At 33.6% G+C, this 24,035-nt stretch overlaps 1 protein-coding gene and 2 long non-coding RNA genes across 8 annotated transcripts in view; 2 read left to right on the top strand and 1 right to left on the bottom strand.

Moving 5' to 3' along the window:
• Positions 1–1,811, top strand: part of LOC141486455 (uncharacterized) — a 43,482-nt gene extending 41,671 nt beyond the window's left edge. Inside the window, exon 2 of the long non-coding RNA XR_012467851.1 lies at positions 1,612–1,811. This is a non-coding gene — a long non-coding RNA (uncharacterized lncRNA). The remainder of the gene's footprint in view (positions 1–1,611) is intronic.
• Positions 1–24,035, top strand: part of unc-5 — a 706,638-nt gene that overhangs the window by 644,165 nt on the left and 38,438 nt on the right. The window lies entirely within an intron of this gene.
• The window catches only part of LOC141486454 (uncharacterized), a 427,453-nt gene continuing 409,209 nt past the window's right edge, over positions 5,792–24,035 (bottom strand). For both annotated transcript variants that reach the window (XR_012467850.1, XR_012467849.1), the window contains one exon: positions 5,792–5,998. This is a non-coding gene — a long non-coding RNA (uncharacterized lncRNA). The remainder of the gene's footprint in view (positions 5,999–24,035) is intronic.

Raw genomic sequence — 24,035 nt, 5'->3', positions numbered from 1 at the left:
CAGACCACTATTATAATCTTCATTGTTCACTGTGGTTCTGGCGTTGAATCTGGTCATTATTACGCCTTGGTCAAAGACGAAACAAACTGGTTTAAGTTTGACGATAGTCGTGTCACTAAATATTCTGGCGATGCAGTGAATTTAATAAAGCCTCTGGAGACACCCTACATTTTGTTTTATGAGAGAGAGGATATTGGCAGATCAAGATCTTCAGATGATGTGGTACTGCAGGTTTTACCGGGTTTTCCTGCGGTTGAAAAGGCAAATGCGGCACTGGAATCAATGAAGTCGCCCCGGAGCGCCAATTAATTTTTGTTGTTGTTTTTATCATTTCATGATTTGTATTTTAAAGTTATTTAAAGTTTATTTTTGTTTTAAAAAAACGAGACATTTTTTAACACAAATCGTTATTAGACTAAATAACTACAAACGAGTTATCTGCATTGTTTAAGTCTTCAATATCATATATAAAGAATAAAAATGCAACTGAGCCAATAAGAGAACTTTGTGTAGCTCCAATTTTAATAATGGCCTATTAAAAGAAATTAAAAGAAATGCTTCAAAGATACAAATCAGGCCATCTTGGTGGCCGAAGTTATTACAACATCCTAATATGATTGATATAAATGATATGAACTTATTGAATTTTTTCTTGTAATTTTTTGGCTAATGTTTCTACATATTTGTGTGGTGGAGGAAACTTGTAAACTGTGTGACTTGACAGAAATATATATCACGAGTAACTATGAAGCTTCAAACATGAAATAGAAGCGACAAGTCTATAGTTTTTTTTCTCTGACTCCTAGACACTTTTTTATTGTATTTTAAATGCCTCACTCATTTGCGACAAACTTTTACCAATTAGACTGTACTATTATTTCTTGGGAAGGCATTATTCCAGTTCCAAGAGGCTCACGTGTATGTGTGGAGGGTGCATTATGGCTGTCTGGGGTCGCAGGTCACTTCGCTAGCTCGACGGGGTGCAAACAGAAGATCTGGCCAAGGAAACCGTGAGACTGCCATCGAAATAGGAAATTGAAATTTATCGTACCGGGGAGGTGTCGCTTTGTATGTAAAAAGAGAAATCGAGAGGTATATCGAGAGAATTCGAAGAAATTGGATCCCAAATGGAGAAAACGTGTCTTTGCTTGAAATCGATGTAGAAATTATTGAACTTGAAGGTGTTCAATAGAATGGGAATTTATTGTGATTTCAAGTTTCTCGTAGTGATTTTTTAAAGATAATAGGACAAATTCCAACAGGAAACAGTCTTGTTCAAAAATAGTATTCCTACTTCAGTTGCTTGATGTCAATAATCTTGGCAAAATTTCACTTGAGGTTTTCTCTGATTTTATTTGTTCAATCCACTACAATCTTCTCTACTTCTAAGTATTGCCTTATAGGTGTGTGTAAGAAAACTGACGTTTCGAAATTATGTTTCCTAATGTATTTTGTTTCGGAAAATTTACTGAAAGTTCTTTGGAAAGTTATTTGCAAACATGTCACTGTTATTGCAAATCATCCGACTGAAACAACATCGAGTCCAATATCATTAAACAAGATATACTTGTTATAAATTTCCGATGATCCATCCAATTTTTATAATTTCAGGATTGAATGGTGAAAAATTGCTAATACCAAAATCTGTGGAATTGACTTCAACTTATTTCAAGTGGGTATAAATTAGGCGAATAAAATGAACTTCAGAGCACCCAAGGAACTCAAATGTTTTGCAATGATGCAGTCGCAGTATATGATCCAAATATTTTTTCTGTGATTTTTTATTTTCACAATAAATTTTTTTTCTTTTATTGATTTTTTTCTTTGATAACTGCAATGAATCAATTCAGTTATTGATTATTGAGTGGATTTTTACACAATCAGGAAATTAAAAAACTTCCTGATAGAAAATAAATAAAAATGAAATATTATATAGAGAAATCCAACAGATGGTGCCACTTTTATGTCGCTGTGAATTTCAGGCGATTTTAGTTCAAAAAGGTAAGGGAATCTTTTCCAACCTGAATATCACCAGTTGGAAGGGTAAGGAAGCCAGGCTCCAACACGTTTGAAAACATAATGACAAACAGTCAAACCGGAATGAAATGAAGACGACGAACAGGTGAATAGATACAGTAAGTTGTTTTTCATTCGTCCTCCTGACGAACACAAGTCGAAAAGGTAGTCGAGCAAAACAAAACTTGAAATTGGTGGGTACTGACGAAATATTAAACGTTAATAAGAAATATATTTCGAATGTAATAGTGTTTTGAAAATATAAAATTTTGTGAAAAAATAAGGAAATAGTTCACGAAAATATATCAGAAAACTAATATTTTTCAAGATATTTAAATTCTAAATCTTTTTCAAAAATTAACAGAGGGCGCAACTTGCATGCCCTAGTCAAACTCTCAGTTTGAAATGATGTAATGAGTTATGCTGATAATAGCAGTTAACCAAACGAACATAGACATTTTTTGATGTTTGAAAGGTACCAACTTCTTATTTTTGTGAAATATATTTCTCTACAAAATTTTGTGAAAGAATTTGATAACCCTCCATCCCTTGTGAGGCACTGACTTCTCTGTTAGTGACATATTTCATAATCTCATACTGAGACATAAATCGTGCCATCTGATAGAATATTTTGGAAGTTAAGTAAATGAGAGCATTCAACTGACATTTTTGGAACCATTCTGATGTTTTTGTCGAGAATGCAAAACGATAAATATTTTTTTTGAAAACAACAGAGGGCGCCACTTGCATGTTACAGTCGAATTCTTCGTTTTAAATGATATAGCTTACGCTGAGATGGAATGCAGGGGAGTCAACGAGCCGAACGACTCCAGATACTAACTGTCTTGATGTTTGGAAGATATTAGTTTTGAGAGAACTGTTCGTTTCTTGTGAAATGTGTTAATGTTTGACATTGTGTTGATTTTTGAAAGATAGTAACTTCAAAAAATTCTTATTTTTGTGAAATATTTTTCTGTACAAAATTTTGTGAAAGAATTTGATAGTCTCTTGTGAGTTACTGACTGCTTTGTTAGTGCCTTATTTCATAATCTCATACCGAGACATGTGTCATCTGATAGAATATTTTAAAACTGAAATAAATGAGAGCTTTTAACTGAAATTTTTAGGAACCATTGTAACATTTTTGTCGAGAATATTAAACGATACATATTTTTTGAAAACAACAGAGGGCGCTACTTGCATGTTGCAGTCAAACTCTTCCTTTGGAATGATATAGCCAGTTAGGCTGAGATGGGAAGGAGGGTGGGTTAACTAACCGAACGACTCCACACACTAACTGTCTTGATGTTTGAAAGATATTAGTTTTGAAAGGATTGTTCGTTTCTTGTAGAAATTTTTTGTTGTATAAAATTTTGATGAAAAAATTGACACCACCCCATCCTTTTATTGTGAGTCACTGGTTACTCTGATAGTGGCTCATATTTTATAATATCACACTGAGGCATACATTGTGGTATGAAAGTGGCGCCATCTGATAAAATATTTGAAAACTAATAGTAATTGAGAACGTCAACTAAAATTTTCAATCGATATTTTTGTCTTGAAATACTAAACTTTTTTATATCGGCAGAGGGCGCCACTTGCATGTTGCAGTCAAACTCTTCCTTTGAAATGATATAGCTAGTTACGCTGAGATGGGAAGGTGGGAGGGTCAACTAGCCTAACGACTCCACACACTAACTGTCTTGATGTTTGAAAGATATTAGTTTTGAAAGGATTGTTCGTTTCTTGTAGAAATTTTTTGTTGTATAAAATTTTGATGAAAAAATTGACACCACCCCATCCTTTTATTGTGAGTCACTGGTTACTCTGATAGTGGCTCATATTTTATATCATACTGAGGCATACATTGTGGTATGAAAGTGGCGCCATCTGATAAAATGTTTGAAAACTAATAGTAATTGAGAACGTCAACTAAAATTTTCAATCGATATTTTTGTCTTGAAATACTAAACTTTTTTATATCGGCAGAGGGCGCCACTTGCATGTTGCAGTCAAACTCTTCCTTTGAAATGATATAGCTAGTTACGCTGAGATGGGAAGGTGGGAGGGTTAACTAGCCTAACGACTCCTGGCACCAACTGTCTTGATGATTGCAAAATATTAGTTTTGAAAGAATTGTTCATTTCTTGTAGAATTTTTTTTTGTAAAAAGTTTTGATGAAAAAATGGACACCACCCACACCTTTTTTTTGAGTCACTGGTTACTCTGATAGCGGTTCATATTTTATAATATCATACTAAGGCATACATTGTGGTATGGAAGTGGTGCCATCTGAGAAAATGTTTGGAAACTAAAAGTAATTGAGAACGTCAACTGGAATTTTTGATAGATATTGTCTAAAATTCTAGACATTTTTTAAATTGATAGAGGGTGTGCCACTTGCATCTCGCAGTCAAACTCTTCCTTCGAAAAGATTTAGTTAATTACCCTGAGATGGGATGGAGGTGAGGGTCAACTAGCCGAACGACTCCAGACACATGTCTTGATGTTTGGAAGATATTAGCAAGACATTTATTTTAAAAGATTGTTTTTTTTTATTTGTGAACTGTTTTTTTGTGCAAAATTTTCATGAAGAAAATTAACCAATCCTACCCTTTAATTTGAGTCACTGATTACTATGATAGTGGCTCGCTCATATTTTATATTATCATACTGAGGCATAAATTTTGGTATGGAAGTGGTGCCATCTGAGGAAAATGTTTGAAAACTAAAAAGAAATTGAGAACGTTAACTGAATTTTGAATTGATATTTTTGTCACTTGCATGTCGTCGTCGAACTCTCCCTTTGAAATAATATAGCTATTTATGCTGAGATGAGATGAAGGGAGAGTCAAGTAAACACTAACTGTCTTGATGTTTGAAAGATATTAGTTTTGAAAGAATTATTCGTTCCTCAAAAACATTTTTGGAAGATATTCCATGAAATCATATCCATACAGAATTTTGAGATCTTATTTCGTCATTGAATACTCTTGACAGTGGCTCGTATTTATAATATCATACTGAGGCACGAACTGTGGTATGAGAGTGGTGCCATCTGAGAAAATAGTTGAAAACTAAAAGTAACTGAAATATTTGGAGACACACGAGAACTTTTTCATCTGTGGAATGACCTCTCAAAACTGTTTCAACATTTGAATGGGTAACTGAATAGACAGTGAGATTACTTCTTAATAAAATGAAATTCTTTGAACTTGACATTCGAATGACAGAAAACAAAAATGTTATATAGAAATAATTTTTTTCGCACTGAACATTCAGCTGAGTAAGAAATATCACATGTATTCCTAACAAGAGATCATTTTCATGAGATTTTATATGCGGTATAGAGGTGGCGCTACCTATGAACATTTTTAATGAATGGAGATCAGTGACAAAATCCAAAGGATGTTAACTTTGAGTCCTCAAGTGATGTTCAGTATATTATACTAAAATTCCATAACAGCAGGCACTAAATTTCCAGAAATATAATTGCATTAAAACGAAAACATTGTTGTCAGGTTGTGATTCTATATATTTTATCATTTTATATATTTTATCAAATGATGTATATTTTATCATTCTATATATTTTATCAAATGATGTATATTTTATCATTCTATATATTTTATCAAATGATAAAATATATAGAATCACAACCTGACAACAATGTTTTCGTTTTAATATATTTCTGAGAATACCACATGCCCACTGAACAATTTTTTTTACGAATGGGAGGTAGAGGAGATTGCTTTGAAATGAAGCAAAGGAATAATATACAAAGTTTTATTTCAACAGCTTTCGATGGAATCCAATTTGTATTGATTACTTTTGTCATCAAATGGTTTGAGAATCATCTTCTTCTGTCGAACTGATCATCGCGTTCTTTTCTGAGGCAGATGAATCTTCTTATTTCTAAATGTCGGTCTGCAGATCAGGTTGAAAAATCGGTGGAACATCCCAACATAAACGCCAGAATCTGCAATAGAAAATGACGTTGAATCATTATTGAAATGATAAAGGTATTGAAGTGAATCATTCCCATGTATTTACGATGCTTTATATTTCAAGGAATATTTGAAGTATGATAAAACATGGTAATGAAAAAACATGGTAATATCATTCCAATGAAACATTGTGTCGAAATTAGAACCCATTTTTGTAGCAAGGAATATTTTTTATGGATCTAGCTGCATTTTTTACCCCTATTCCAAATCTCTACTCAGATTTTTGCTAGCAGCTCTACTTTTTGAGATATAAGGGGTACCTAGTTTTATCGAAAAAATATGGTTTTCCATCATATAGACATTTTTTTAAACATCCAATTAGAAACAAAACTTTTTTTATGTTTTCTATGTGACTTTCTGGAATGATTTGGAGTGTTTTTCTATTCTGGATAATCCAACAGTAGTCAGCCATCATACTTTCACTCCAATAGCCCTGGTAGCGCTCCTTCATGGTGCGAACATCCTGCGTTCTTCCTGCTCTTTGCTCAAATTTTCAAGATTTTCAGGATATCGACTATGAACGACAGTGACTATGAAGAAAATGCATCTTAATGCTCATGTTGCATTCACGTTGCTGAAAATACAATAGTAACTGCTTGACGTGGTCAGGAAAGTTGACAGAATTCCTATTTCCCAAAAGGTGTTTCACAAACTCATTACACGCATCTTTTTCACCGGCTGTCATGGAATTTACTTTTAAACTCCATCACTAACTAAATACGGTTCTGAATTTGAAAGTTTACGGCTCGAATAAACTAACAGACTGATTTCTACGCATCTAATGCTCATCTTGAGGAATGGGCTTTTCACCGTTCTCGAGGCACTGGAGTGGGTTTATTACATTAAACTTGCCTTAATTCGTGTCTAAGCGGCTAATCTTTTCTGATCTAATGCTCAGTTTTAGCTCTGCTGTCCTACAAGCAAATGAAACACTGATATTTCGTATAACTGCTTTGTTGGCCAAAATGAAAATTAACCAACTTCAAGTTCACGCAAATGAGCCAGTTGTGTTCTGTGTATTTTATTTTGTTTCTAACCAGAAATATTGTGGAATATTCTTCTCAAGCTTTGGTTGAATGAGCAATAGGCAATAGCAATATTGCTATTATACAAAAGTACACATTTAAGACCGCATTTTGATGAGTCTACAAACAAACGCTAATTATTGGGGTCGTATATTTTTAATCCCATCTCAGCCACTCAGGCATTCGTTTCTTTGGTGGCCAAATTTCTTTCTTTCTTACGAGAAGCTAGAAGTTCTGATGAAGCTTTAGACAATCCGAGATATCTTATTGAATCATTTAGATCCTCTTGGTTGAATGTTCTTGGTCTTTCGGCGTCTTCAAATTTGCTACTATATTCTACTATACTATATTCGCAGCTTGTGTCACTTTCTTTCATTCGCTGAACAATTTCGTGCGGACGTACCTGAAATGTACATGGTTGGGGATCTAATGTATCAGTTGAACGCAGGGTAGGTCTAGTCGTCGTAGTGATTCGACGCCAAATCATAGGGTTAATGAAGTTCAAGGGATCCCTCTTCCATAATCGTAAAGAATCCACACACGTTTTACACAGTATATTCGGCATCCAGAGCTGCTTGTTATTTGTTTCCAATGGCCATTGAAAGTACTCCATGTAGGCATTTTCACGAAGTCCAACAAATTTAAACAGAATTTTTTGAATGTATATTTGCCACAAATTTGACAAAATGTATTTGGATTCTTTACACAGGTCTTTCTAGAGGGAGTCATTGCAAAAATAGACATAGAAACTAGTAAGACGTTGACGATAGCGATATCAACAGTCAAATAAGGGGGTACTTGTATCTCCCAAACTAGAGCTGATAGAAAAAATCTGAGAGTAGATTTGAAATAAGCGAGCCTAAATTATTAAACAACAGGTGAAAAATCTCATGCAACAAAAAAAAAGGTCGATTTTGTTGTGCAATGTTATATATTAATTGGATGCTCGTCAAAATTATAATGTATTTTTTTCGCAATAAATCTAATGAATTTGTAATCCATGTTATTTAGGCGGCATGAAAATAATATATTTATTTCATTGTCATCAGAAAATGTTTTAATAAAAATAATCTAAACACCTCTTCAACTATTTGTGATTTTTTCGTGTTTATAATCATACACACTTTTGGACAACATAATCGTATGATGGTTTGTGAAGTCTGAAAGTTACTTATCCAAAGTTCTACTTCGACAATCAACAGAACATACTTCAGTTTTCAACCATAAACCGTGGCTCTACCAATTTCCAACTTTTTGTTCTATTGTAAAATATCTCAATTGAATTCCTACTTCCACAGGGCGGTGTAATTTCCGCATTTTTCCACTGTTCATGTGCCATTCGCAACGAGGGGAAACATGATACATAGCGGTGGCGCTCCACAGTCAAAGCCTCATATAAATCGCTTCGAATGAAAAAAATATATGAGAGGGGCAGGTGAATCTCAAAGAGAAAATGTGAAAGAGGCGTGTTACGAACAGTTGACCGTGAAGTTCCGGATTTATTAACGATTTTTTCGATGTAGGGGGGTGTGTAACGTGTGGGGCGGTTCGGGAATTTAAATAATTTCAATAGAGCCAAATTATTCCTCTATTATTCACGAGAATCCTTAATAGAACAATCACGATGGAAATAATCCCGCTTTCGAATATTCGTCATTTTTTTTATGCCGGAACATTAGCTCTGCATTACAACCCGATGGCCCAACCATACAATGTATTTTTGTATTTTTTTTACACCATGATTAATTTCAGTGCGTATTCATGTTCAGGATGTTTTTCAAACTCATTTGCAGTGAGAAAAGATATAACTAAGATAATGTGACAACTGAAAACCAGAGATGCATTGTTTCTCAACTGTTTAGTATATTGAGTTCATGAAACATGTGAAGAAAACAGTTTCCTACAAACTGTGGGACAATTCGCCTTGTGTCCGTATATACATACTCGCGGCAAGTCGAATGTGTAAATGGAGAAAGATGTCCGCAGTAACTCTTGCTGTTTGCACCTTTCTATATTTAAATCCGGATAAATATATTTCCGACGTTTTATTCGCCGAAGTCAAACTATGTCGACTGCCGTAAATTTCGCTGTCATAATAAAATGCGTATGAATGTTAATTTAAGTGCAGTAAAATGGTCTTGAAGATAGTTTGTTGAATTTCGAAATTGCTCGCGAAATTCGTCTTTGTTGGCGATGAGTGCGAATAACATGAGAAATTTCTCAGCGAAATGTTGAGACATCAAAGCTCATCACCAGGCATTCCACAGTTGATGATCGTAAAAAGAGTTGATGGGGGAACATTTCCGTTTTCCACATGAGTTTCGTTTTTTTTATTTTCAAAATTTCTGGTGAATACCTTTTCTCGAATAAATATCCATTTTTCAACTCAATCTGTTATTTTTGATAAACACCAATCTAGCCACCAGCAATAGACAAAATAATTCACTCGTGGTATATTTTTAAAAAATAAGAAATTTATCCATAAAATTTGAGGTTTTTTGTTATTACTCTCAATAATTACTCTTAAAAATTAGAATATTAGCCAAATGTCAAATGTTTATAGAAAATTATGAAAATTTTAATGACTTTAGAAAATAAAAGCAGGTGGACAAATATCTATATTTAATTGATCATGAAAGATTTGATGCAGCTGCAAATAATATTTTTGCCTCTCTACAACTCTGACATTAAAAAATTCTTTCAAGTAATACTTTATTGGGAGTTTTCATTTAATAGTTCAGGACACTGAACAATTGTTTTTATATTTAATAATAAACCGAAAGGAAAACGTTTCTGTAACTACCTCATATTATAAACACTGAATCAATCAGAACCCATATTTTCGTTACGAACACTGTTAGGTGTATAATTAGGTGGAAAATAGAAGAAATTACAAATACATTTCTTATAAATGAAATTGTGTACTAATACTTTTGTGTTTAATAACTTGAGAAGTATTTTCTGTCAATTTTTTTAACAAATGTATACAAATTGAAAAGGTAACGCTACCTACGTAAATCAACCTTCATAAAAAATATTCATTCCAGTTTGGTTGTTTATTGTTTATTCAGTTTGTATCTTAGTGTTTCTTCCTTCATGAAAAATATATTAGTGGAGAAGTGAAAAACCCCAAAAAAAAAAAATTCTGAAATACGGTACTCTCCTGAACTGATGGATAAAACATTTCTCCAGTCACACGCCCACTTGAAGAAATGAAACGTACAACATAGTTTTTCAATGAATGGCTGTAACCACTACATTTATATTCCTCCAAATGAACCGAAATCTCTGACTGACGATCTTACACTTATAAATTATACGAATAGTTATAAAGCCATAAATATAAACAAAATTATGTTGTTGAAGTATTCAAATGAAGCCGACATCGACGAGAGAAATCTACTAATTCCTAATTTTTAATTATAGTCACAGCGCGACAGCTAAATTATTTAACCATCTCATTAAAAAGTTTTTACGGTTGTTATTATGTGAAATATCAATGCTGGCATACCAAACCTACACGCACATTTGAATATAGACGATGTTTTTCAGGCGTAACATGTACCGTTCGATATTTTAATATTCGAAGTCAATCCAAAAAATTGTCAGTGTAGGAAGTAGAGTTAATCATGAGAAAGAAAATGCCCATAAGAAATAATCATCAACAATATAAGTACATTAGAAATGCAGTGAAGATGATGAAGAAACTCGTTAACATATTAATTTCCAGTTAGTCTGAAGTAATCCAAAATTTCAACTATCGTACTGCGAAATATTCAGCTTCCCTTCCTCTTAGACGAACATCAAAACGAAATCGAGGCAACAGAAATAACAAAACTGTTTCTATGACTCATATCATTCAACTTTGTGCCAACTCCAAAATGGTCGACTATATTACATTTCTTTTCAGAATTAGGTTGGTAAACAGAACTATTATAGAAACCATTCGAATCAGGGGAGGCTCCAGACCAACAAAAACATTGAATCACCGAAAGAAAAACTTCCTGACCATGACACTTGGAATAGAAATTATGCCACTAGAGAAGTGATTATATATCGGGATTTATTCAAGGGTTTCACAGGGTTTGTCTATGAATCATGCCCGAATTCGCATGCAGGAATATTTCAACGAGAATAACTACGGTTAGCGATGATTGAGTTTTTCATGAATGCCAACAGAAAATATGTATAAGCGTCCAAATTATAATTATATTTCTCAAGAATTTCATGTTGGAAGTGACACCTTACCATACTTTGTCAATTTTTTAAATATTGAATCAAATTCAGAATTTCTTGAAATGAAACTTCAGGATTATTTGCTTGGAGATGTGGCAAGTTATTTGAAGTCCCACAAATCTGAATAATTTCTGTCTGTCAACTACGACATCACAATAATTTCAACATTTATTTAGGACTGACAAATACATACAAATACCATTATATATTAATGTTTGATTCTGGAAGTTCCAATTAAAAATTATCATTATAATCCATGAATTTATCTAAACATGGAAGTTAATCACCCTAATCAGTATATAACAGAAAGATGATCCCAATTAAATTGAATTTAGATTCGTAGAATTCATAAAAAAAATCGTCTCACTATCGCAAAACAACTAATTCTTTTTCTCATTCCAAAGACTTCATTAGATTTTTTCCAATAAATCAAAGACCCTCAATTTAGTCCCCCACAACAGGATAACATAAGTTACCTTCAACGACATTTCATGAAAGTTGTGCACTCGCCGAGATTTTCCGACAGAAAAAAGCTATTTCCTTTTCCGCCATCTTACCATTTCCTATAATGATTCTCGATCTACCACACCACTCAATAAAAGTCGTCAGATGTCTCCGCTAAATTGCCACTATGTGGAATTTTCTCCGGAAAATATTCATCGAAGTTATTCAGCAATAAGCAGGAGTAAAACGACACATAAAGTGGAAATGTGTCTGATAATTTATGCATGCACATATATATATATATATATATATATATATATATATATATATATATATATATATATATATATAGTACGATCAATAGATCTTTACAAATGCGTAGTCAATTTGTGCATCCGAAACGAGTCGACAAAATGATAAAAACAAAACAATATGGCAAGTAATACGAACAACAAAATTGCTAATATTTATGAAATTCACTAAACATAAACTCATGTTATGATTTTGGTTGAATTTCACGAAAATTTTCAGCACTTCATCAACTATTTTGTAAATCTATTATATTTTATACATTGAATATTACTGGAGTTTCTTCCCAACATCAAATCGTTATTTTAACACCTCGACACGTGTTTCGATCACCAAGTGATCGATTCAAGGAACCAGGTATGAAAGTGGTTTCTGAAACAAGTCATACAATACAGAAAGATGAAAATTTGGAAAAGTCTGGAATTCACGAAATTAAATGTAAGGACTGTGATGCAAAATATTATGGACAGACCGAAAGATATATTAAAATAAGATATATGGAACACTTACTAAACCTAAAATATGGAAGGCCAGTAAAATCAGCAGTCGCCCATCATATTTTGCAAAACTATTCCATAGAAATTAGTTCATTATGATTAGTTAGACAAGTTAACAACAACAGGAATCTAGATGCATATGAGAGTGTAGAAATGATGGTGGACCAATATCTAATATACTATATAGCTTGTAAAAATAATATTTTAATTATTAGATTCATCTGACTATTAAATAGACACATTGTAAAATTAATTTGAGACTATTAGATACGGCAATATTGTGAAATTAAATTAAGACACTTAAAACACAGAAGAAGAAGTATCTATGGTATAAATAAGGATAACATTGCAAGTATATTTAGTTTAACCTTCTTCTTGATGATGATCACTTGGTGATCGAAACACGTGGCGAGGTGTCAAAATAACGATTTGGTGTTCGGAAAAAACTTCAGTAGGTAATATTCATTACTACTCCAAATAATGCATCACAAGTATTTTATATTATGTTTCTCAACTTCGATATCTGGCAATATTCCAGCGTGCAGACCATTAGACTGATCTGTGTTCGATAAAATAAAAATGCCTTATTTAATTTTCACTAAATAGTTTACAAAAGCGCAACACGTATTTCACTATACATCAGCTTCTTTAGGCATGTTCAATTTACATGAATTATGAACGTTTTCTATCACATATTTTAGACAGCGTTATACACAATTTGACGTTAAAATTTATATATTCAAGTCGCACTGAACAAAACCGCAACACGTGTTTCGGTATACGATAGCTTCCTCAGGTGTATTCATACTTCGTGTGCACTTCGTTTTACGTTTGTATCGAATGCAAGATACTATCCAAATAAGAATTTTAAACAACTTCGTTTTTTTGCTTGTAGAAGAAAATAATTTTCTTCTTATAAAGCTTAATTATTAAGCTTTATAAGAGTATGTGTTTGATTACATCAAGTATTGATGATGAATATATTATGGTATATCATTTAAAATTGTTTTTTGTGGCGATATATATATACCTATTGCTGGAGAAGTTTTCATCCTTCATTCCAAACAGTTGAAGGTTCTAAAATTGATGCACCAAAAGATACTCCCTTGTAAACAAATTTACTGCATGAATTGCTCCATATTTTCTATTGAAAAGACCATTCAAATCAATTTCAAGATACCTCATGGCGTCTCATACTACCACATCAATTGACAATTGAACCGACACATAAAAACGTTTTTATTTTTCGAAACGATCGAAAATTCACGATTCATATCTGTCTTCCGTACAATACATCAACATATTCTCATATTTTCTACAAACGAGGAAAGCAGAAGATAACTCAGGAAACTTTTGCGGTTGCTCAATTTATGTCAATATATGTCTCCCTTATATTTTCTGATAAAACAGTGGCCTCGAGCGTACACTGCTATTTATAAAGTTGAATTGACAATTCCGGGTGTTTTGTATTGGAAAAATAATCTTTCGCGAAATTTATAATCATAAATATAGCAGTGTTCCTCTAAGATTGGTGGTTTTTCATAAAAAATTCCAAAATTGATATCTGAAGCAAACGACTGAAAATATATTTCAGAGTGGGTCCAGTTCTGTTTCTTATTCGCAAATTTCTATTTCCAACCCATTACTATTATTATAAAAAATGTCATTTTCGTTTGCCTGTAATGGGTTGCAAATAATTTCGAAACGTGTAATGTATTTATTTTTTCAAGGACTAAACACAATCACTACAGGAAAATCCTTGAGGCGCTCTCAGATCTAGATGCTAGATGCTGTCGAAAATTAATTTCTGGCATTGTGGATTCTAGTGTGGAAATAGTGGATGGTGCCTTTGCCAGAAAATTTGCGTCCCACGGTGGAGTGGGACGCAAATTGTTCAGCTAGTAGATTCGCTTTTTCTATAACTGTTGTTGCAATTGAACCATCCGCTTGTGTTAGTGGTGGAATTGTGGATTTTGTACTTTTTTCAAGTTTAAATATTACTTTTAAATACCAAATTCAAAGGTAGGCTATTATTTCTACTTTGTGTATTAAAATTGCACTGTCTCAATTTGTATAGCTCATGGTATGTATACAAACTGGTCAGTCAACAACATAGCTTCTGTACCTCATCAGACAGGAATATTCTAGCACTTCAATTGCAGGTTATACACAAATGATGTATCGAGAAAAAACTATTCTGAATTATTATATTTTCAATCCATCATTCACTTGAGAAACACAGACTGATTTCCAAACTGTATTTTCTCGAAACTGTTTGTATCCATTATAGAACAGTCTGCGATTCTGCAATTACTTTTCAGAGAGAGATAGCATGGATTTTTGAAATGTCGGTCAGTATAAAAAATGGTTTTCTATCAACAAAGAGAATGGTTTAAATTTCTTATAAGTATCTAAATAGTTGTGCTAGATTGTAATCTACCTTGTTTGTAGAAGACCCTCAACATGAACTTGATAGAATTTATAGAACTTTTGGCAGAAACTGAAATACGTCACCAGCCTGCCGAAATGAAATTTTAAATAATTAATTTCGCTCAGAGAGGAAGTAAATGGAAAAAAGTTCCTCGTTGACTAAATATTCCCTTCAGAGATCCACATAAAAAGAACATTAATAAGCGGGATTCTAACCGCCTCAGTTTGCGATTAATTAAAACAGTAATCACTAAGAGACTTTCTAAATAGAAAGTGACCAAAATACATTGGCGTACGTTGGGTGAAGAGGATGGACTCCAGAGTTTATCAATCGTAAAAAGTAAAATCCCCAAAAGTGCTAGTGATGTTTTTTAGCCTAGTTATTCTAATAATCTATATTTTTGAAAGTGTTTATAATGTTTCAATTTTTACTGAAATACTCTGGATCAGTTTCAATATAATCCTTTTGATGATTTGTGTAATCATACGAATCTTTCGTCAATGAATATTCTTTACCTTTTGTGTTGTTTTAATATGTGTGATGAAAGATAATTGTGGTATAGGTAGTACAAATGTATCTTTTCTTGTGAATTATTTCGAATGTAGAGTTTATTAAAATTGACAATTCCATATAATCGAACAAATTCATTATTAGCAACATTCAGAACTTGAATAAATGAATTTGCTTGGCGATTCAGCGATATTAGTGGATCTGTAGATTTTATCTCAAGTATGTTCAAATTTAATGTGTATTTTTTCAAATGAAAAAATGTATTAGCAGAATTAATGTCATGTCTACAAATTGATATGAATTCAACACATACAAAGACTAGTTGATTTTGATAGTTGATATTTGGCTTCCAATATCTGATTTGATCTGAAGTGGTGACGTTCAATAATATTATTTGTTCAAGAATTACATTTGTCTACTGAAATATACTTTTTATTTTCACATGATTTCATTATTATTAGTCAGAGTTCACTTTTACTTTCTATTTGAAAGTATTGTCAACAAGTAATCAAATCTCGTATATATGACCCGAAAACATTTACTAAATATCAAGCAATGATTTTTCATAATCAAAAAATGAGATTTGTAGATTTCATCTTTTTCATAACAATGCTAAACTATGTGAAATAAGGTGAAAGAAACACTTAAGTTCACTTTGAAGGTGATTGACAATGTTTCAAGATGAATTTTATAAGTTCGGACTTCCATTGTCTGATATTATATAAAATGGTTTGAAATTCCTGAAAGAACTTGATAACTCCTTTCCACTTTCACTAATGAATAAATAATATTTGAAAAATGTGCACACACAATAAAAATTGATCATTTCCTAATGATTCAATTTTCATGCTTTCTTGTGATTCTCTCAATTTTGACATACTACATTTTGCACTAACAGTACTGCGAGTCGAAAAGACAAGTACTCCTTCGCCAAAACATAAACTGCGTCTCCACCAAATTATGTTCGGGGTGCATCCGCCAGAAATTTAATTGTGTTTGAATACTGGTTGAATTACGACGAACGGTGTATTTACACACTGGCAATATCAATCACCGAAACCCTTTGAACTGAAATCACTATAATGGATGCCTAACCAATAAAAACGTCTTCATTACTACAAAAGCTGCTTCAAAGCCGAATCTTAGGAGTAGGTTAGTCAAATATTCAAATATCTGCCGAAAGTGATAGTTCAGTCAAAGTAGAAATTTCATTTCATAATAATTCGTATAGAGCTGGAAATCTGTATATATCCTAATGATGCAGTTTTCAATGAAATGAAAAAAGTCCACACTAGCGCTATATGTGCTGAAAATATATTAACAGTCAACAATATCGGTTACTTGCCTGTTTCTCATAAAGAATATTTCATTATTTCAAGCATAAAAATTTGTATAAGTCATTGATATACATAAGCCATTGCGAACTCGTTTCTAGAGCTTCAAGAGAAGAACAGTTTGTAGTGAATTGTTTTGTAATGTCTCAAAAGAATTAGCAACACCACCACCGCTACTTCTGACAGAAAACATCGTTATTTTTCAATCTGTTGACCCAGAACATTGATAACATAACATTTCTTCTTACTTACTCCGCTGCGCCGGTTAGTCTTTCTTTGATGTAATAAACTTTCCAACAAATCATCTGTAGGTGATTAGTTACTTTGAAAAAATGTTGTTTTGCAGTTTACGTTTCTTCTGTTTAATTTTGGTAACCTAAAACTATAATTTATCGCGCTAGATACTCGTTAGGACAACAAAAGGATTGTTCTGAATTCTTGGGGTTCTCGTTGAATACTCTTGGTGGGCAAAATAATAGCAGAATTATTACTCCTTCCTGGTCGCTTTGGACTGAATGATTCCGTACAGTCTATCTCGTCTTGTGTTTGTAAATATTTTGCTGGAAAAATCCTCACTTGTTTACTTTGTAGTAAATGTTCAAGAGGTAGCAAAAAAGTATGTGAATTTCTGGAACTTCATCTAGCGTTTCCTGATAAGATTAATAACCAGTTCGTGCAAAGCTTATTGTTAAATCATCGGAAAATGGAATTTTTAACAGGTGATGATCGACGAACTGACTGTTATAAGGAAACAAGTATAGCTGAGGCACCAGTCAATTTAATAATGATACTGATGATTTTCACACAAGACTCAATCTCTGACGGAAGCACCAAACTTTTTCGAAGGTTCGAAATAAATGAAACACTTTAATCTAGCAGACCATAATTATAATATTCATGCAGTCATTGTTCACTGTGGTTCTGGCGTTGAATTTGGTCATTATTATGCCTTGGTCACAGACAAAACGGACTGATTTAAGTTTGACGGTAGTCGTGTCACGAAGTGTTCTCGCGATGTATTGAATTCTTCGGAGCCTCTGGAGACACCCTACATTTCGTTTTATAAGAGAGAGGACATTGGCAGAGCAAGATCTTTAGATGATGTGGTGCCGCAGGTTTTTCCGGGTTTTCCTGCAGCTGAAAAAGCAAATGCGCCACTGGAATCAATGAAGTCGCCCCGGAGCGCCAATCAATTTTTAATTCTTATTGTTATTTTTATATTATACTACTAATTTATCGCTGAGAATCACAAAATTTTACTTGTTAATAACACATAGACGGACTACAACATTTGGTAGTTTCGTTTCATATAAAATACATATCAGCCTTCAACATAATATATGAATAAAAAAGTTTTCCGTCATCCATAAATTTTATACAAAATAATAATGATACATGGATGCTGTCATCATGCGTATTAGGCCGTGGTCCGAATTGTGCTCATAGCACTTATGACGCTTACACTGCTAACGTCGGGTCCGATTTACGTGAGCGCGCCAACTTCTGTTTGCAGTGTTAATAATTCAGATCACTTGTGAGTGTGCTTACGAATTCCACAAGTTAAACATAAACTAACAATGCATTTTTTGAAACAAACATGAGTGGAGTATGTGGTTTAGCTGAAGAAGATCGGAAAATGCTTGTATTTCTAGCATTTTCTGCAATCGGGGAAAGTGACGAGATTGATATTGATGTCGAAGATATATTAGATATTTTGTCATCACCGAGTAGCTCCGAAGATGAACTAGTTACATCAATTCTCGTGTTAAACATAAATCGAGGAAAATTGGAGCTTAGACCTCGTATTCAACGTTACGTCGAAGAAACGATTCCCAGATTTTCTATCTCGCCAGTTTCTTCAATTGACACGGAAAAACTCACTGACATTTTAATAAATTTTATTTGGGACGTTCGAATTCACAGAAATAAAAAACTCGATAGTTCAAATAAATGACGCAAAATAACGTCAATGTTCACAGTGCTAACGATCTGATCCGTGAGTACTGTGAGCACTACGGTGTGACGTCACATGTGACGTCATAGTCACAGTCACAGCGCTAACGGTGAGCGTGAAAAGCACGAATCGGACCGGGCGTTGGTACGCTATTAGCGCTGTGAGCGTGATTCGAACCACGGCCTTAGTAAGCTCATATTTGACTGCACTATAGGACATCAATCCGCGTCTCAGAAATCGTCTCGAAGAGCAAGCATCAAATCGTGTTCCGTTTATTTCTCGGTCAGCCGGAAGTAATGTGGGCCTGCGGCTCGAATGTAAACACGAGTCCTGGTCCGCTCAAAATTCGATCGAGATATTTATGTGCAAACATACCTTTCAGGAAATTTGTAAGCCTTTGGGGGGCCGATGGGGGAGAGTTTGTTGACGAAATGCGCGTTCGGAATTGGTTTTAATTCGTTGTATTCGCGCGGTTGAGAGGGTTGATGCTGGTAATTAATGGGGATATTTGTTTTTGGGCAAATATTTGATTTGTTTGGTGGCTTTCGCACAGGTACATTGTCAACACAGTATCATATTCATATATATAAAATTCATCTTTTAATTTTTCAATTGCAATGATTCATAATCACAATATTATTGAAACTTTTTCATTTTGGCATATTCGCTTAGTTCAATAGTTATCAAAACTTCAAATGTGAAATAACTGGCTGTAATATGTTATTGAAGATTTTATTAGAGTTGTTCTGATGACTTCACGTCGTCGTGTTTTGATGGGGGTATTTTAGGGAAACACTCTCGCAACAGTTACTTTCTTGAACATGGCAAGAAATTCAATATTATCCATTTCATGAAAAAAAGAGAATTGAAACTTTCTATGTTTTTTACCACTTTTAAGTGGTGAAAAATATAGAACTATTTCAGTTTATTCTCTTCATTATGATTTCCTAACACGGCTACATCCATCAATTTATTGTTTTCCATTCAGTTTATACTACAAATAATTTTTAGTATTGAAGATGGAGATTGAAACAAATTTCATTCTCAACATAATTTACTATACATCTTCAAAAATTCAAATAGGTGCTGATGAAGTATTTCCGATCCGAAATTTCAAAAGTATACTTTATTGCTTTTTTTCACGAATATCTGATCAGAAGACATAGATTTTTCCAAAGAAGCATATCGAAGCTATGCCTTTTCAAAAGTTATTTAAACAAACAACAGTTATGCACCAGAGTAAGAAAAATTTTTGAAGAAACAACAACATAGTTGATTAAAAATCGAAGATTAGGGTTAAAAATTATTATTAAAAGTAAAGAATATACTATATACTCACATTTGTCAATATTTTCAGTCACTTGATTTATTTTCACAGTAAATATTTCAAATAAATTTTTTTATTTTTTTTTGTCTCCTGTAAAATTTCAGTTTTAGCAATTGTGTAATTGTTCTTCCGGAACAGCGATATAAGAATCGAAAAATGCGTAGTAGGTTGGGAGAAAAATGTAATGAAAAACAAATTGAGTCGCCTCAATAAAAATGAAGATATAAATAGTATTTTATTCAATTTTCCACTGCAATTGTACGTAGTAAAAGGGTAGTAAATTCTACAGCAATATTAGAATTATCGAAAGCTTCAGAATTTTCCCATATTAAATTCGAAAATATTTGCATAGAATCATTTTCAAGTTTAGCATTCAGCAAGTAAAGAATATTACTAGAGTTTTTTCCCAACACCAAATCGTTATTTTAACACCTCGACACGTGTTTCGATCACCAAGTGATTATCTTCAAGAGGAAGTTCAATCTTCTTTGAGGTGTTAAAATAATGATTTGGTGTTAGGAAAAACATCCAGTAATATTCATTAACATACCAAAGGTTCCAAATAGTGCATCACAAATTCAACATTTGTTTCATGGTAAATTTCTGCAGTGTTTTTTTTGAACATTTCATTGTCTAATATGATATTATGGGTTTCCATATGTTGCGTATTTCTACTCTAGCTTGGTTGAATGCGTTGTTGGACAACATATATGCGGCTTCTTTGAACTTCCTCCTAATCCAGTGTTCCTTCCTGTTTTTTTTTGTACCTTGGGAGCTGTCTGACTTGTCCATTTAGTACAAATCTCCAGGAAACACTTCAGCCTCTTTGGCTTATTGCGTTTGTTCTCCCATCTTCTCATGACACCCATTCCATCAGTCTCGTTCCCTGTACTAGTTTGTACAGGTTTCGTGTTGGATGTTCGTCATATTCTTCTGGACGTAATTTCATACGTCCATATATTGCCTGCCTCCTGTGATTCAGTGCCTCACATTCGCATAAGATGTGTAGAGCTGTTTCTATCCCTTCGTTGCATAATCTGCAGATGAGGTCTCCATTGTACAGCCCCATTTTATTCAGCTGTTCTCTGAGCGGACAATGACCGGTTAGTAACCCTGTAATTATTCTGAGCCGATCCGTACTATATTGAAGTAGTTCTTCGATTCTTTTCTCGGACGGTTTCCCAATGACGGTTCTACTGTGTTTGTTGCCAGGTTCTTTTGTCCAGTACTCTGTGTGCTTCTTATTGGTCCATATCCTAATCTGGTTTCGTACCAGTGATTTTGATACCCCCAGAGCTGGTTCAGGACCTATATATGAAGTTGATGATCCGCGTCTAGCGCATTAATCAGCTTTATCATTAGCTGTGATTCCTGAATGCCCTAGCACCCAGTACAAAGTTAATTTGTTCCAGTTTGCAAGTTCATTCAGTTCTTCATAGCATTCCCAGACCAGTTTTGATGTCACCTTCGGGTTTGTCAGAGCCCCTAGTGCGCTCTTGCTGTCTGTAAAAATATTGATCCGCTCATTTCTTTGAGGTCTCAATTTAATAAGCCTTGCACACTGCAAGATAGCATACACTTCCGCCTGAAATACGGATGTGTATAGTCCTAGCGGATAGCTGTAGTTTAGATTTCTGTTCCTCCCTGTAAAAACCGGTGTTCCTCCCTGTAAATGATCTCGGCTTGGGACCACTTGATTTTATGTTGATGAGTCCACGTATACAGTAAATACAATATTTGGAATGGCAGTCCGTGATTCAATTAATTGCTTGTATTTAATTTTATTGTAATTTCATTTCAGGATTTTTTGCTTAATATAGTTGTTATTTTCAGTTATTCATTTAATTTTATAGATTCTTTCAGGGATTTCTAATCATTTTATATCATATTAGACAATGGAAGTCCGAACTAATGAAATTCAACATATACACATGTCATCACTATAAACGACACATTTTCAAAAGTCGAATGAAAAGTCGGTAATGAAAATGATAAATAGATGGGGAACCAGCAGCGATCTTTGTGGAACATCATTCTAAACTTGGACGTTCTGTTATTTTCTAGATCCTTTCAATTGTGTGATCAATTGAGAAGAAAGATAATTATACCCCATATTCCATATTCATAAATTTCATGAAGCAGTAAATATGTGTTGCTGAAACATATTTTGAATTCCTCGTACAATATTCCGACATATCTCGTAAGAAGGGTCGAGTAGGAGGTCTCCACCTTGCCTTCGGCGTTTAGGTAATAGCCTGATTCTCGCTCCAAGGACGAAATACAAAGACCCAGGCAGAATGTCGTATTTTAATCCGAGAAACTCCTTTGAGGTCCGCTCTGCGTTTCCAGTAATCTTGACTCTATTTACTCACTAATTTATGGTTATTAGAAGACCGGGATATACGTCCCGCTCCGTATGATATACGGATTCCGCAAAACGTGCGAAGATCTATGGGCGCACCGGGAATTCGCGTGGGATTGGCGGTTTGTCATCGAAAACTGACAAAAAAGACAATTGGTTTTTGTTGTTGTCCGTTATTCAATTATCCAAGTCGAATGTCACAGCATGCAAAAAAGCTCAAATTGAAATACTTCGCACAACTCAGGTTCATCTACATACAGTTATGTTCAAAATTCCCTCAACCTCTTAAGAACACAAATGGCCTGCGATATATTATACTTTTTTTGACTTTCAGTAAGGAAGGTTGTTTTCATTTATTATGAAGAAGACTTTCCGAAGAGTGGGATAAAAATAGCTTTCTCAATAATTTGAGAAACCTACATGCAACGAATAGTTTTGAAATTACTCATATACGTAAAATATGTATGAATTATAATTATACCTGATGAATCAAGTTGATACAAAACAAAATTGAACAGGCTCAAAATAAATAAATTGATTTCTTTCTTTAAAGACTCCATTTGATTTTTTGAAAACTCGTTCGAGTTGATTTATATATTTCCTCAATACCATCCAAACTATTGTTGCATATGATTAAAAACTACAGTGACGTAAATACTCGTATGTAGAGAATTTGCAGCTTGTTTTTTCTGAAAGATACTAGAACCAGAGTAATAATCAAAATTTTCAACTTTAACCGTTTGGCTTATTTATTACTCTCCCGAAATTTTGATTCCAGAAGGTCTCATAATGGGAAACCTAGTTAGTCCTATTCTGGCAGAGATTTTCACGGAGAATAAAATACACAGTAACCCACTGTTTAGAAGTTTCGTGTATTGATATAGATATGTGGATGATATCTTGGTTTATTTCAGAGGAACAAACAGACAGTTGACAAAGTTTTTGAATTTTATCAATTATCTCCACCCATCTATTACATTCACAATGGAGATTGAAAAGAACGACTCTATACATTTTTTGGACTTGACAATAACAAAAGTTAACAACAAACATGCCGTATCAGCACAAAGTAGCAGCTTTCAACAGTATGATCCACCGACTGATAAATATGCCCTTGTCAGAGGCGAATTTCAATAAAGAACTGAACATAATAAAACAAATAACCGTCAACAATGATTATAATAGCAGTCTAATACATTCTTTATTATCAAAGAAGTTATACAGCCAAGCTTTGAAGGAAGTTTACCCAATTCGAAGAGAAGAGGATGAAAGTTTTAGAACCTTAACCTACTTAGGCCAACCCACTAGTCATATTTCAGATTTTCTGGACAAAAAAGGTGTAAATATTGCTTTCAAAACCAACTACAACTCAAGCACGCACATTAAAAATAACAAAGATAAAATTTCAGTTTCAGAAAAATTGGGAGGTGGGTAATGTCCAATGTTTTATATAGGTCAAACTGGAAGAACGTTCAAAACGTTCCACATATGCCACTCATTCAATCACAAAGGGACATGAGTTCAACCATGAATACAAGCCTCTCCATTTCCAGAAGAAAGGTTTGAAATTTAACCTGAGA

Source organism: Leptinotarsa decemlineata, unplaced genomic scaffold (assembly GCF_025532065.1).
Source record: "Leptinotarsa decemlineata unplaced genomic scaffold, Ldec_3_MD MMD2_tig00026354_RagTag_RagTag, whole genome shotgun sequence".
NCBI lineage: Eukaryota > Metazoa > Arthropoda > Insecta > Coleoptera > Chrysomelidae > Leptinotarsa > Leptinotarsa decemlineata.
Note: the sequence above shows the minus strand (reverse complement) of the source record. Positions and strands in the feature narration are given on the sequence as shown.